Source organism: Mchenga conophoros, linkage group LG6 (genome assembly GCF_057382185.1).
Source record: "Mchenga conophoros isolate Kocher_MC1m ecotype Shallow Benthic linkage group LG6, M_conophoros_male_GT1.1, whole genome shotgun sequence".
In the NCBI taxonomy this organism is placed as follows: domain Eukaryota; kingdom Metazoa; phylum Chordata; class Actinopteri; order Cichliformes; family Cichlidae; genus Mchenga; species Mchenga conophoros.
In genome coordinates this window covers 11635867-11652459 of record NC_140531.1, presented here as the reverse complement: position 1 = coordinate 11652459, position 16593 = coordinate 11635867, and the positions used below count along the sequence as shown (strand labels likewise).

General features: G+C 42.2%; 1 pseudogene; it reads left to right on the top strand.

Annotated features, from left to right (window-relative positions):
• Positions 1-7904: 7904 nt before the first annotated feature.
• On the top strand, positions 7905-16551 carry LOC146572179 (zinc finger BED domain-containing protein 4-like; annotated as a pseudogene).
• The last annotated feature ends 42 nt before the right edge of the window (positions 16552-16593 follow it).

The following is a 16593-nucleotide window of genomic DNA, read 5'->3' as shown; positions in this document are numbered from 1 at the left end:
TCAGAACAGATAGGACGGGGAGAGGAAAGAGAAAGAAAAAGGAAAGAGAAGTTTGGAAGACAGTTAACAGAAGGAGAGGAGAGATAGAGAGAGAAAAGACACTGAAAATCTGCTGAAAAAAAATGAGCAAAAAAAAACAACAGCAGGGAAACCACAGCAACAACCAACATATGCAAAAGTAACAGTAAATAATAAATATTAAATGTTACTGAGCAGCATAGAGTACTAATAATGCATTATGTGTTTAGAGGCAGCAGCCGACCAAGATACTGTGCATCTGTGATTACCTGTTTGTACACCTCTGTGTGTAAGAGCTCTTGTGTTCATAAGATTTCTCCATCTAAATGTCTAATAGTAGGTGTAGGGAGCCATATGCCCCCAGGACATGAAGCAGGAATGGAAGAGACCCAGACCCCCAGACATCCAGTGCTTTCTATGCCTGCTGAACATAAAACAGTCATGTTAGTCCTTCTGTTTTTCCATCCATTATGACCTAGATGAAATTTATTCAAGAAAAAAAACAAGACATACAAAAAAAGTTTTGAGCCTTTGGCTTTTGTTACTGTTATAGGAGGGGTAAATCTGGGATGTCCTTTGGGAACATGGTGGGGTTTCCTCATCCTCACACTCTCTCTTGGTAGAAACGAAGGTTTCTGTGCGTGATGCCTACCATCAGTGTAACGTTGCATTTTCAACTGATATTTCTGAACTGAGTGACGTGCAATGTTATCCAGTGGAGACACAGCAGGAGGCAAAGGGAGGACATCCAGTTTAGTACGCATCTTCCTGCCATACAGGAGTTCATAGGGAGAGAGGGAAGTAGTTACATGCGGTGTTGCATGGTAAACTTGAAGCCAATCCAGCACAGTCTCCTTCCATGGTTTTGACTGCTGGATTGCTGTCTGGATAGAGGTGCGGAGGGCACGATGAAACCTTTCGATTGCTCCATTTGCAGCTGGGTAGTAGACAGATGTTCTGCTGTGGGAGATGCCTCTATTACAGAGGTAAACTGTGTACCATTGTCAGTTACAATGTTCTGGGAGCAGGATTAGTATGTGCAGTTTTGTCATTGAACTGGCAAAGGCGTTTTGTGAGCACAATCCCTTGGTAACTTCCATGTGCCAGTGCAATCAGTTTAGGTCTCACTGAAAGTGGTGCAATGAGCCTTGAGCCTCTGAGAACATAATCACTTAGGGTTGAGAGTGCATTACAGATTTTGTAGTAAGGTGCAAGTGTGACATCAAGTGTTTTGATTGAGGCAGGCCAGCCACTTTATATTTGTGAACGCAAAGCAACCAGTTCAGGGCAAGTTGAACAGGCAGAGTCAGAGTCAGCAACTGGAAGTGAGGACATGGCAGCAGCAACTTGAGCTATCATTTCATGATCTGCATCTGATGTGGGATGGGAAGAAACAGACAGGGGCAGGCGAGAGAGACAGTCAGCTGTATAGTTTGGAGAACCTAGGCAGACCAGCGGGCGATGCACATGCCAGCCCGATTAATCCCTTTGGTGCTCAGCAGTGTTGTCAGAGCTTGGTGGTCTGTCTGCAGAGTAAAACGTCGGCGTCACAAATATGTTCTCCATTTCTCTGCAGCCCACACACAAGCATAAGCTTCTTTTTCAATAGTTGAGTACTTTTGTTGTGTTGCAGACAGTGTGCGGGGAGCAAACGCCACAGGTTTTTCTGTGCCATCAGATTGCACTTGAGCAAATACAGCACCAAGCCCATAGTCACTTGCATCAGTAGAGATCACTACACGCAAGGCAGGGTCAAACAGTAGCAGTGCAGGACTATTCACCAGGAGTTTTTTAACTTCTTCAAAGCTCGCTTGTGCATCTAAAGTCCGTGTGAAGGTGTTCTTGTCGCTAGCACAGGCATGCATAGGGGCTACAACAGTTGCAAAGTTTGGCAAGAACTTGGAGTACCATGACATCAAGCCCAAGAAGGATCTCAAAGCAACAGCATCAGATGGGGGAGGGGCTCTTAAAACAAAATCAATATGCTCCTCATCAGGAAGAATGCCATCAGCAGTGACAACATGACCTAGGAAGCATAGTAATGTCTTCCTAAAATGGCATTTGTTTTCGTTAAGCACAAGTCCAGCATCTTTGAGCTTCTGCAGGATAGTGTTAAGGTTTTGGTCATGCGGGGGCAGAGGCCAGTCCATAAGGTACTCTGCAGAATCTGAAGAGTCCATCATGTGTAATGAATGCTGTCAAATCTCTGCTATCTTCATGCAGGGGCAGCTGGTAGTATGCATTTGCAAGATCAATTGTAGAAAACCTCTTTGCACGCTGTAAGCTGGCAAACAATTCATCTACATGTAGTAAGGGGAAGCAATCAGTGATCACAGCTTTGTTTGGTTCACGGAGGTCTGCATACAGCCTTATTCCACCAGTTTTCCATCCTGTCACAACAATTGTGGATACCCATGGTGATGCATCAATCCGTTAAATGACACCAGCTTTGAGTAAACGATTCAGTTCTGCTGAAACTGAAGCCCTCACAGCAAACGGGAGACGTCGCAGCTTCTGACAGGCAGGTTTGACTGTTGGGTCAACTTTCACTTTATACACAAAGGCACGCACACAGCCAATATCTGGGGCAGCAGGGATGCAAGGAGCAGGTGATTGGTTTGTAAACATCACAAAAGCAGTACGATCAGTACATGGAGGTAGAGCAGTATTGCCTGCAATGCTGACATTCAGTGCTTCCATCAGATTTCTTCCAAGAAGAGGAGTTCCTTTTTTTTACAACAAAGAACACAGCTGAGGCAGATGCATTTCCTCTGCTCACTGTGACTTGCAGGCAACCTAACAGGAATTGTTTTATTTGTGTATGTAACCAGTTGAAGGTCAGGTGGTTGTAGTGGCGTATCACTGAAGTGCTCTTTGTAGATGTGGTTAGGCAAGATAGAAACTGCAGAACCTGTGTACACAATCAGTTCAATGTCCTTAGCTGATGAGATAGGTGTGCTCACATTTATGCTGCATTGCAATCCTTTTGATGCATGCGAAGGATCTGTTAAGTAGAGGACTGTGAGTTGTGGTAAATGGACTTCCCATACATCTTTTTTCTTGGATGAGCAGCAGACACGAGCAAAATGTCCAATTTTATGACACATTTTACATGTAGCTTTGGCAGCAGGACACTGACGAAGGTTGGCTAAATGACTGTTTGAACCACATCTAAAACAGTTCTTAGTGGGTGTGGTTGCATGAGATGGCTTTGCAGGTTGAGCATTGGATTTGTGTTTCTCACTCACGCTCCTGCATGGAGTGTGAGTGAGACTGCACAGCTTGGACTGGAGTACTGCTGTCTGCAGCTATGGATTTAGCTTGTTGAACTGCAGATTCCATTTGTGTTCCCAGTGTAACAGCTTTATCTAGAGTCAAATCGGGTTCAAGCAAATTTCTTTCTCTTATGCTGGGGCTAGACACATGTTCAACTAGCTGTTCACGGATCATTTCTTCTGTCCTGTCATCAAACTCACATTTAGAAGCAAGGTCACGCAAGCTCGCCACATACTGGATAACAGTCTTATGTGAAGCTTGTGTTCGCTTTCTGAAAGCATGTTTTTCCACAACAACATTTACCTTGGGTGAAAAGTGTTGTTCTAGGGCAGTAACAGCAGAGGCGGAAGTATCACCTGTATTTGGCATTGAGCAGAAAATCCTTTGTCCCTCTGTTCCTAAGCAGTGAAGTAAAGTAGCTCTTCTTCGTGCAAATAATTGTTGAACATACGCATCCACATGTTAAAGGCCAAAGCAGGATCTCCAGGGCAAGGCAAAGCAGTGGAGAGGCGTTTGCAGCCATGATGACAAAAAAACTAAGCAGAAAAAAACATGCACATTGAGTTATCAGTTAGCATCTTAACTTTATTCTAACTCTAAATTTTCCCGACTGCACTTTACTCTTATTTCATGACACCACCCTCTAGTGGTGCAATATGGTATAGTCATTACAGGACACGACACTTGCTTATGTCAGCTGTTAGGGAAAATATTCTAAAACACTTCTTCAGTAAAGACTCAGAGAAGAGAAACACACAGAGTTCTTGCTAGCAAGGGCAGCTCCCTACTGAGAGACTCGCACTAAGAAACTGCCCCGGTCTTTATTTATACTTCAGTGTGTGTGTGTGTGTGTGTGTGTGTGTGTGTGTGTGTGTGTGTGTGTGTGTGTGTGTGTTACTGCTGATCAAAGGGTCAAACATCCTTGGTCAGGAAGAGGGTAGCCTCCCCCTCACCCTAGATGGTTCACCCTAGATAACACGGTGAGGAAGTCCTGCAGTTCATCTAAACAAAGAGCACTTAGACTAAAACAAACGTAACTACGTTAATCCTGCCATAAAACAATAAAACCAGGTACAAGCTCTCTCGTGCTCCCAGGACGTGGGGGTGCATTCCTGGGGTGCACCCCAAGCCTGCAGCCTGTTAGTGATCACACACAATTAATTATATGCCTCTAAGTATACATGGTTTAATATTTCCTAATACAAATAACTACATGCAGTATTCTACCATATGCAAACTTATATCACTAAAAGATTATACTGACTACTAAATACAATTTTCCATTGACATTCCCTCCTGTTGTCAGTAAAACTTAAAGTGAGATACCAGTTTGTAACATCTTGTTGTACATTTTCTGTCACATCGTCATTAATCACACAAAGTCTTCGTGTTCCAACAGGTCGGGGTCATTATCATCATCATCACTTGTCATGGCTATTTATGCAGCAACAGTAGAAAATATTATGCGGTTAATCATGAGTTTTATACATGGCAATATACACGTTACAAAGACACAAAATAAAAGTAAAAATATCCCAACTCCGATGAGTAGTCTTTTTAGCACCTGTAACCAGGAGCCAGTGTAAAGCCAAGAAAACCAGTCACTTGTATCACTTACATAGTCCTGATTTTGGGCCTGCTGGATCTGTCTTAAAACATTCAGGGCGTCAGTCATGTTTGATGAATGTGCGTCTTCTTTATGTAAACGCAGAATGTGTTGTTGAAGAGGACACAAAGTCCCCTTTCTCTGCTAGTATCATAGAGTAGTTCTTCCCTGAGAGTTAGTCCAGGAACATATATATTGTGGGGTATGTTGCCGTGCTGGGTAGATGGGAACAGACATAACAGTCTGTATTTGCCGATTCTGCTTTTGTTCTTTCGTGGATATAACGGTACCTGGCATTGTTCATCCACGGATGAATGTGGTCTTGCGTCATATCCCTTAGGTGAGAGTTGTCGTGTGTCCATCTTCTCTGCCTTCCTCCTGGTTCAGCTGTTTCCGGCACCAGCTGGGGTCCTGTAAAAGTGAGCGTCGTAGTCAAGGTAACCAAGAGGGTCCACCTTCCCATGGTTGCACACAGGTCCGTCACGCCTCGCACTTGGTTGCCCTAGAGTTGATCAGAGGCTGGAGGTTGAAGTGCGAGTTTACCCTACGGGGGCTCAATCAGCACTCCCCCCTCACCACTGAAACAACCAAGTGTGAGATTTCTCTATTGTGCTGTCTTGAGGGTGCCGGGGTTTCTTGGGACCTCGACCTCTTTGCAGTGGCTCTGATAAATCCAGGAGGATCTCTCCGCTATTTTGCAGGCAGTTGAAAAGGTCAGAAGCACTTGAATTGGCCTCTATCAACCCCCATCACCTCACTTCAGGCCTTCATCCTGCGGTAGGAATACTTATGACTCTTCTACTGTCCATCCTCTGCAGAAAAACACCTCTGTGGAAAGGGTGCTGGGTTCAGTTATCTTACTGCTGTTGTGATCCCAGCAGTCTTCAGTGTGCCATCGTATGCACAGTATAGTGGCACAGCATTAGGTGTTGTTCATAGGAAACTGCTGTCATCACCACCATGGCTTCTGGTTCCTGGGCTTTCACAGAGTCATGATGCCATCCTTAGATTCCCTCTGCGCTGTCGATGGAGCTTGGCACGCTCTCTCCATCCCTCAAGTTTTCATATTCCAACGCTGTGTGGGAAGTCTCCTCTTGATCTCCCGGAAGCTCAGTAGCACAGCTCTCTGTGTGATGTCCGCTGTGCTGAAGATGATCTCTGATCCTCCTGAAGCCTCTCTCCTGGCCTCAGCTCCCATCTTGTGGACGATCCTCTCAGCCACTCCTTCTCGTCATGCATAGTCCTGATTTCTCAGGAGATTACTGCTGCACCTGTATTTCCTTGCTAGGAAGACAAACTATTTGGAGAGTATGTCAACAATCATCAAACCACATTCTTTAGTTCAGTGAACTTCACTTATAGGCCATCAAAGCCTCATCTGAACATGGGTGCACCACTTGCATATTTGTAAATAAAACGGCTAATCACACAAATCGCTGCAAAAATTATATAAAACAAAATTTAATGTTAATTCCAAAATTTAATGTTAATTCATTGTTTCATATTAGTCCTGGATCCCTTCTCTTGACACATGCACACTCCCATGAGTCAACTCATCAAAATCAGATTCCTGTCTTAAAGAAAAAGATTAGCTAGATCATATCCCAGGCAACATCAGGGCATCTCCTCCCCTGGAGCAGCACCACCCTAGACCTATAATCCTGCAATAAAAATATTAGTGTGTTTTGCATAACACCTGGCTCTGCCAGGAGCCTGCATACACACCATCATGGCCTGGAAAGCAAAATCTGGAAGTGAAATCAAACTTCACACCTATAAACACCTATAAAGTAATAAAGCATTCAGCACTAGCAGGACAAGTGTCATGTGCAGGTTTTCTCAAATCAGTAAACTACAATTATTACCATAATTTGCCTCAGACATGGATCATCCCATGTACTCAGTCAACAGTAATGTAATCAGTGACTTCTCGTAAGCAAAGTCACTCCACTCATATATTATTTATGGGCTCAAGAGTGGCCAGCAAATGAGCCCATATTAACTATTCCATAACACCGCATCTCTTATTTGTTTGTCTCATGTCACTTGTCTACTTCTGCCGAATCTTTTACATGTAGTCTCAAAAAACAAACATTAGCAACACACATTGATCATCCTGGTGGGCAGGCGCCAGCCATCCACATTCCAGAGGTGCCATAAAAACACCATAAAGTTAGCCATCCCTAGCTGTAGAAAGAATGTCAGTCACATATAAACCCAGAAATCCTATAGTAAAAAAAAACATTAACTAATCCTCTTATAAATCACATGATCAAACACATGAAAAACTGCAATGCTGTAGAAAAGAAAATGCAAATGTTAGCGCTGCGCAGGCATATGCATACTTTGTCACCGTTACCTCTGTAAGCAACACAAGGTAGTGAATAACACCCCTGGTAGATGCACAGACACAGAAAATGGCATTTCAAAGGTTAAACCATCATGCAACCTCGAATGTTGCTGTCATCTTTCTGCTCCTGTAACAAAAACACATAAATTCATCCACCCTTATGTCCTGTCTAGGTGGGGGTTAACCTTGAGTCGTGGTCAAGTCCTGTCAGCTTTTACCAGTCAGTCAGTTTGTTTTTTATTTCCATTCATTCATTCATTCTTTCTTTCTTTGCTGATAGTGGAAACCATCGTCGCATTTAGTTTCCACTTTCAGCAAAATGACGTAATTTCAAAAGAAAAAGAAAAAGAAGAACTTCTAGATCGGATTACCTCGCTGAATCCTTTTTAGGCAGGGACGCTCATCTAATATTGTCCCAAATAAGTAGCTTTCTCCAGAGCCCATTTTAATGTGGAGAAAACTCACTTGTAACGGCTTTCTCGACAGGTCGTATAGCACTTTCAATTCCCGACGTGCAGATCTGCTTAAAGAAAAGAAATAGACAAACAAAATCAGTGCCTGTTCAAAAGATAAAAATGAAAAATAACCGAGGTTATCAAACCAAACTTCCAGTGCACTGTGAAAGTATCAAAATAAAAAGGCCTTGTTATAGTCATGACACAAGCTCCTCATCTCAGGAGGGTAAATCACCATTAGCATGGTTCATCATACCATCATACTAATTGGCAGGCTCAACTTCACAACAAAAGAAAAATCATCAGCTAGATTAACTCCAAACCAACCATCAGCTGCACAACACACACATAAGCCTAATGTCTTATTAGCTATGAGTTTAAACACCAGGTCTGTGCTCTTCACTCATTTAAACCACAGATCTATTTTATTCAATTTTCCTTTTTCCCTTCATCATAAAACATGTGACATGCTGTCATGCACTTCACAAAAGAAGTTTGTTCTGACATAGAGTTGTGTATCTAAATACAGGATTCACTCTCACATCAAAGCAGGAAACTCAGTGTTTTAGAGTCTCCACTCAACACACAACAAACATCCCATTCACTCGTACTAGAATTCAGTCACCTTTCATTAATCTAAAACCGATCAACTAATTTGCATATCAGCTATTAACCCACTAAGTTGACAGGACGACAGAAAAGCATGTTCAAAATAGTATCACAAAAGACAATTTCCCTCATACAGTAAATTACTTGCGCTGCATCAATCAAGCAGGAAGCTTCTCCCAATTTACTATATTAACAACTAAATTTATTGTCTGATCACTGGTTGGTCAAACCAGGATCTTTTTTCCCACAAAAGTTAAACTGTTGTCCTGCAACCTAGAGAGTCAATTTTTTGCATTGGATAAATTCAGTATTTGATAACGAGTGTCTGCTAAATTGACACTATTTTAACACTGATGAAAGATAACAAGCTAATTTTCATTGCATGGGTGTTTGTGTTATTAGGCAGGTCTAATGTATGTCTGTGGAGCTGCATATCCAGCAGAGCATGTTCTTAAAAGCTGCCTTTTCTACACACTTCTCTGCTATTATTTAATCATTTCTCAACTAATGTGCTATGAGTCTTCATGAGTCATTTTGTGTTTGGAATTGTTAGTAGGGTTAATTCATGTTCTGCTTGTTTGTGTGATTTTGTATGTTTCTATTTTCACAATGTTTCAGACTCCTTCACAATTTTCCAACTTAAGCAGTCAGTTTTCTTTTCCCCAGGTTTGCTAACCCAAATTTTGATTTCCCACATTAAATAACAGCATTCCTCTGTGTTCTCACCTAGTCTTCTCACTCTGTGTTCCTCTCCCACTTTCAACAGTCCAACAGCCGGCAGTTCTTCAGCTTTGTCCTGTGTCCCACTGTCTCTTCTTGGCATTTTACTCCACAGGTGGCAAATGTCAAACTCCAACAGTTCAGTTCTCCTCAAACGTTTTCTTCACATGCACAGTGAAGTTTCAGCTTGTTGTAGACACAGTGCCATTCATCTGATCAGTCAGGATGATGGGTTTGCTCTTTTTCTCTGATGCTGTTTGTCCACATTGCTGCTGCTTTGCTGGGACTCTTTGCTCAGGACTTGCTGCTGTCTTTATCTGCCATGTTATTGCTCTTTGGAGCTGCATTCTTCAGGGAGGAGTGAGCACTTGCTTGTGAGGTTGAGAGACACATGGCGCTTTAAATAAGTCAGCCAGAAACTTGGCCTGCATGTTTCCAATGATGTTAAACTATAACTTTCTTTCGACCGCTGCATGTGGAAAATTGATTCAGGTCTGCTTTTCACCTGAAAGTAACAAACTAAGACATGTTCATTATTATCATCGCTGCTTAATCAACACACATCTCTCTCTCTCTCTCTCTCTCTCTCTCTCTCTCTCTCTGTGTTTTTGTGAACAGTCCTTTCTTAAAAGCAGAAAATAAGATTGTAGTTGTTCTTGGCTGATCAACACAAAACCTTTTTCCTATAATTATTTTTCATCTACAATGTAAACTTTGTCTCTTTTTCACTCTTTTTTTTTATATATATATATATTTTTTAAATAGCTGGTGACCTGCAGAATCACCGCTCTCACAATCAAAGGCAATTACTTTTACACAGCGCACAAAAACACTGTGACGTCAGACACATTCACACTCACTTTTTCATCTGCGTAAATAAATCACATGGCTGATGATATGTGCCACGGTGATCCATAAATATGATCACCAGTTTATTTAACTATTTTTCAACCCAACAAAACAAATAAACAAAAACATGATGCTGATGTTATGAACACTACACACAAGTCAAGATGCAGGAAAACTGCTCACGGAAACGCTGCACACTCCAGTTATCACAGTTATCACAGTTCTGTTTGTGTGAATTATCTGCTTTCATTATTAATACCAGTTTATAGGTTGTTATCCTTTTTATTATTAGTTTGAATGCATTAAAATTAAGTTGTAATTTAGCTTTTTGTTTATTTTACTTTATTCCTCTTGCATTTATATCTATTCAGTCGGGTCTGTTTCCAACCCTTTTTTAAACTACTTCAAACTACTGTGATCTCTAATTTTTGCTGGGTGAGGGATTATTATGTTCTTCCTAGTCTGAACTGCTCTCTTTACCTGAGCTGCTATCCTATTCTGAGTTACTGTCTTCTTTGTTTCTTACAGTCACGTACAAAATGTCCCTCTTTTCCACACCTCCAGCATGTAGTGTTAAAGCCACTGTTTGGTGTGTGTGTGTAGCCTCTACCTCTTGCTCTTCCACTATGCATTCCTCTCTCTTTCTTTTGGATTAGTCCTGCTCTGGCTTACTGTTTTTCTAGACATTTCTCATCAGGTGTTAATTTTTCTTGTTTATCACCCATTTTCAAAGATTTTGCTGGGCCGTCGCTGGCACGCTTGACTTCAGAGTGGTTTACTGATACGGCCTTCGACTTCACCCTAACGGTGAAGCGGTATCAGTTTTATGAGATGAAACTCAACCGTTCTCCTGTCACCAGCACGTGAGCCTCAGCAAAGAAAACAAAAATGGAAGTAGTTCAGCAGCGTATTGTGCTGTAAAATCAACTTACTTCCAGACACATACACACACATAGACAGTTGCGCGCTAATTTGTCACGAGATAATTTCAGCTACCTCTAAAACTGGTCGAAACATAGTTCCTTTTGCCAAACTTAAACCTAATTTGTCACGAGATAATTTCAGCTACCTCTAAAACTGGTCGAAACATAGTTCCTTTTGCCAAACTTAAACCTAATTTGTCACGAGATAATTTCAGCTACCTCTAAAACTGGTCGAAACACAGTTCCTTTTGGCAAACTTAAACCTTTTTTACCACATTTCTTTAAACTTTTGCGGCCGTCTTATATACCAAAATAGTGTTTCTCACCCCTGACGTCCCACTGGTGATTCAGATCATTGGACTGAATCCCACCGCCGTGGACCAGATTATAACACCGGCCCAGACCCGAATTTAACGTCCTGGGGCTCTCTCCTCGTCCAAGAGGGCTGTGCACAGGCTTCGGTGCTGGCTCCCCACGGTGTCAGGAATCAGTGCTGGATCCTGGAACAGAGTCACAGATAACAATTCTGATATTTTCTGCTCCGGCTACGAAGGACCAAATAATGTTAGGGAAAATATTCTAAAACACTTCTTCAGTAAAGACTCAGAGAAGAGAAACACACAGAGTTCTTGCTAGCAAGGGCAGCTCCCTACTGAGAGACTCGCACTAAGAAACTGCCCTGGTCTTTATTTATACTTCAGTGTGTGTGTGTGTGTGTGTGTGTGTGTGTGTGTGTGTGTGTGTTACTGCTGATCAAAGGGTCAAACATCCTTGGTCAGGAAGAGGGTAGCCTCCCCCTCACCCTAGATGGTTCACCCTAGATAACACGGTGAGGAAGTCCTGCAGTTCATCTAAACAAAGAGCACTTAGACTAAAACAAACGTAACTACGTTAATCCTGCCATAAAACAATAAAACCAGGTACAAGCTCTCTCGTGCTCCCAGGACATGGGGGTGCATTCCTGGGGTGCACCCCAAGCCTGCAGCCTGTTAGTGATCACACACAATTAATTATATGCCTCTAAGTATACATGGTTTAATATTTCCTAATACAAATAACTACATGCAGTATTCTACCATATGCAAACTTATATCACTAAAAGATTATACTGACTACTAAATACAATTTTCCATTGACATCAGCCAACCAAAAAAACTGTCTTTGAATACTGTTCGCTTCTTCTGCTTTCAACTGGAGTGCATTACCACTGAGTTACTTTGCAACTGCTCTTAATATTTGGCCAGTCACTCACCTAACCAAACTACTGCCAGGGTGAAAATGAATAATACCTTACCACTAAATCAGGGGAGAGCAAATGTAGTTTCACATTGTGTGTGTGTGTGTGTGTGTGTGTGTGTGTGTGTGTGTGTGTGTGTGTGTGTGTGTGTGTGTGTGTGTGTGTAGAGTAGAATAGAAGAGAAAAGAATGCCTTATTTTCCCTATACAGTTGTACAATGAGATAGAGGGCATCTCCTACTCAGTACAAACATGCTGGGTGGGGACAGTTCTGCAGCACTATATACGCATGGACAGTATTAACAGAGAAAAAATATATAAAGTTTACAAATATACAAACCAGTTTTAAAAAGTAATATGTAATAAATAGTGTTATGTATATACTAGAGATGGCACATACTACTTTTTTATGTCTGAGACCGTTACCGATATCATAAATTTGGATATCTGCCAATACCAATATAAATCCGATGTAGCGTATTTTATAATCAACATAATGTTTTTTTCAAATATGTTGCTGCATTTTGTATAGGTTCATACTGAAGTTTTTAAAAAACAAAACAAAACAAAAAACACTGAAGCTATTCAGCAAAAAATACACTGCACCCAAAATATTTCATAGTTCAGCAATTCTGCTCAATCTAATAAACTTAAACCTACATCATCCTTCCTATTCTGGTATTTTAAAGAGTACTTAGCAGAAATATTAAGCAACCTAACTAATAGGTTTGCCAACTCCCAGCTAGAGTTGGATGTCTCGAGACCGGTCTTGGTCTCGAGACCACTTTTACGTGGTCTTGGTCTCGTCTTGGTCTCGTCTTGGTCTCGACGTACTTTTGTCTTGGTCTTGTCTTGGTCTCGACGTACTTTGGTCTCGGTCTTGTCTTGGTCTCGACGTACTTTGGTCTTGGTCTTGTCTTGGTCTCGACGTACTTTGGTCTCGGTCTCGTCTTGGTCTCGACGTACTTTTGTCTTGGTCTTGTCTTGGTCTCGACGTACTTTGGTCTCGGTCTTGTCTTGGTCTCGACGTACTTTGGTCTCGGTCTTGTCTTGGTCTCGCTGTCTTGCTGTCTCAGGTCAACATAGTGGTCGGGAGATTTGGAGTCAACAGTATCCATCACACACAGCGTAACGTTCGATAATGTATCATGTGGAAAAGCTTTATCTCTGAGAGCCGTGCTTAGAGAGTGCTTTGTAGTGAATCAGAATAGTCAACTCCCATTGAGCGAGAGCCGGCTCCTCAATTAATTTCCTTTTGCTGCTCAGCTGTCACACAGCGACACACAGTGGCTCAGCCATGCTCAAATCCCTCCACATTGTGGCATTTTATTATTTCGCCTTTTGCGCCCTTCACACACAACTAAATGCAACCCGTTAGATTGAGTCAGTTACAGAAATTTCAGCGACTTCGTCTGTCATAAAGTTTGCGTTCATAGAACACAAAGAGTTTTTGGTAAATGCAAAAAAGAAGCATTCGGCAAAGTGCAGGTTTTGTAAAGTCTCCTTGACCGAGACAGCCGGGACTACCTCAACCTTCACCAGGCACCTGGAGCGCAAACACCCTCAAAGGTAAGTTAGCCGGTAGCCATCTATCCATCTTCAAACTCTTCTAACTACCTTTCCAACCTCAGATGACCAGGTCATGTTTATGTAATATTGTTATTTATAATGTGTTCTTCAAACATTATAAATTATGTAGGGACAGTTTTTTTGCAACCGTCCCTGCAGACTTAACTTTAACTTAATGTTACGTTACATGCTATGTACAGGTAGCTAGCGCTAGCAGTGGCTATCAGCTACTTAAACAATTTTCATTAACTTTAGGTATTTTGGTGAATTCATTGAGCAGAAATATATCGAAACCATTTCAGTGAGCACTTTAAGGGCTGGTATGGTGCTTTGTTGTGGACTTTAATGGGCATATTTATATGGTTGCTGACTCGTAAGGACGGGCGTTTCAAGAGTGTCCCTATAACATTGCTCGGCTAACAGCAGCGTTCTCGACAGTGAAGACCAGATCAGAGCGGTCTATGGCTCTGGTCCAGATAGCACGGATCGCAAAACTGAGTCCTAAGGTTCTTAAATCGAACTTAAGGACCTTTGACTATGACTTTCTTAGGTGTTTTCTACTATGTTGCCCTACTAAACCAGTCCAGTGTGTAGGGGCTATTTTAGCATTATTAGACACAGTTATTTTGTATTGGTGTAACTTCAGACTTTATTGAGTAGTTCATTTCTTGTCAATAGCTTGTCTGATAGCTGACTGGCAGGAGGAGGCTTAATGCAACCTGCAAAGTTAATGCACAGACATTTTGTCTTTTGTAGATTCCATTCAACTGTTTTTCTGTTCTTCTTATTTAAGGTCTTGCAACCCTGAACACTCCAGTATTTTCATTATTACTAGTTGTGCCTAATGATCTATATGTGTCACACTGGATTAGATTAGGTTATTTTGTATGCAAAGGTCTGCCCTCATTGATAGGTTTAAAATTACTGTGCTTGTAAGATACAGTAGTTTTTGTGGTTGAATAGAAACCGATGTTTTACAGATTCCTATTTCCCTGTTTTGTAGGTACTTGGAGTACAAGGCAGTATCTGCAACATCAGTGATAGCGGTCAATCCCACACAGCCTCAATTATCATTGTTTGCTCCAAGCATCCACTTATTTTCCCCAAATTCACCCAGGCAACAGGCCATCACCCAGTCCATCCTCCAGGACCTTATAGTTGGATGCTCTCTCCCCTTGTCTATCGTTGAGAATCCACATTTTAGACACTTCCTGAATGTCTTGGATAGCAAATACACTCCTGTGTCTAGAACCACCTTGACAGAGAAGCTGATACCTCACCTTGTCACTAAATTGAAGGGTGACATAATCAAAGCCCTGGAAGTCCAGCCAAATGTAGCAATAACAACAGACCTCTGTTCTGACCGGAGGCTTCGTACTTTCCTGGGAGTTACTGCTCATGCTGCCTGCAAGAACAAGGACTCTTACAGTTTACAATCATTTTTGCTTGACTGTAGGCGTTTCACAGGGAAGCACTGCGGCGAACGAATCGCCTCAGCATTTGACAGAATAGTTGAGGAGTATGGCATTGGCCATAAAATAAGCTACATTCTGACGGATAATGCATCCAATATGAAGCGGGCCTTTAAAGTCAAGATGCCAGAAGTAGAGCACCCTGAAGGTGACAGCAGTGATGACCTCGATGATGAAACAATGTGGGAGGATGCAGAAGGTTCTGATCCATGGTCAACGGGTGAACGTCTTTCTTGCTTCGCCCACTCGCTGCAACTTGTAATCAGTGATGGGATGAAAGAGGTAAAGGCAATAGCTAGAGCCATTGCCAAAGCCAGCAAGTTTACAAACCTGCTGCACAGCAGTAGTAACCACAAAGACTTGTTTGAGGCACACTTTGGCTCCAATAAGTCCATCCCAGCAGGAAACAACACCCGCTGGAATAGCACCTACAGACAGTTAAAGGCTCTGATCACACTTGACCACGGGGCCATCACTGAAATGTGCAGCAATACAGAGAATTTAGTGTTTTCAACCCGAGAGTGGGCTCAGCTGAAAGACCTTTGTGCTTTGCTTGAGCCTTTTTCTGATGCAACAGACCTTACAGAAGGTGATCATCAGGTGACTATTAGCATGGTGGTCCCCACTGTTCTGGACTTGAAGAATCATCTTATAAAGATGGAAGTACAAATGCCCCAGGCCGTAACTATAGTCAGGGCACTGAAAAGATCTTTAGAGAAACGGTTCTCTGGAATTTTCAGGCAGATTTGCATGGACGAAAAGGATCCAGAAGAGCCGTTTAGCCATCGGATCTACTTCCTTGCCACCATGCTCGACCCCCAGTTTGGACTGACCTGGGTAGATTTAGATGTGCAAAATGGTGAAACCGGACCAGCGCTGAAGAGGTTCAGAGATGACCTTAAAAAGTCATTAATAGGTTACTGTATAATAATAATAATTTATTGTTATTGTTGTTTTTGTTGTTCCACTTAATATCACTGTCTTTGGTTTTATAGCATCATTAGAAGCATCCTGTCTAATCCTGTCTTTGTATGTGTGTGTGTGCACCCTTTTCCAGACCTTTTGATCACAGAGGTAGACAGAGACGGACCTGCAGCACCAACAGAAGAAGACACAGAATTATCAGATAGTGACTCAGCGCCACCCCCAAAACAACGTCTTCTTTCACGCTACAAGGCATTTAGGTTGCAACGCAGCACAAGCCAGGACTCGAGCACTGATGCACAAGTACCTAGACGGCATAAATGACTCTGACTGTGATGCACTCACCTTTTGGTCAAAAAACAAAGAGCGTTTCCCCAGTCTACACAGTGTTGCCTTGAAGGTCCTCTCTGTCCCTGCCTCTTCTGCCCCAGTTGAGAGGGTTTTTAGTAGAGGAGGCATTCTAATGAGACCCCACCGCGCACGGCTAGGCTATAAGATGTTGCAATCTTTAGTTTTCTTGAAGTGCAATCAATCACTGTTTTAAAATGTGAACTGTTTTCTCTCACTCCTCTCTGAAAATATGCTG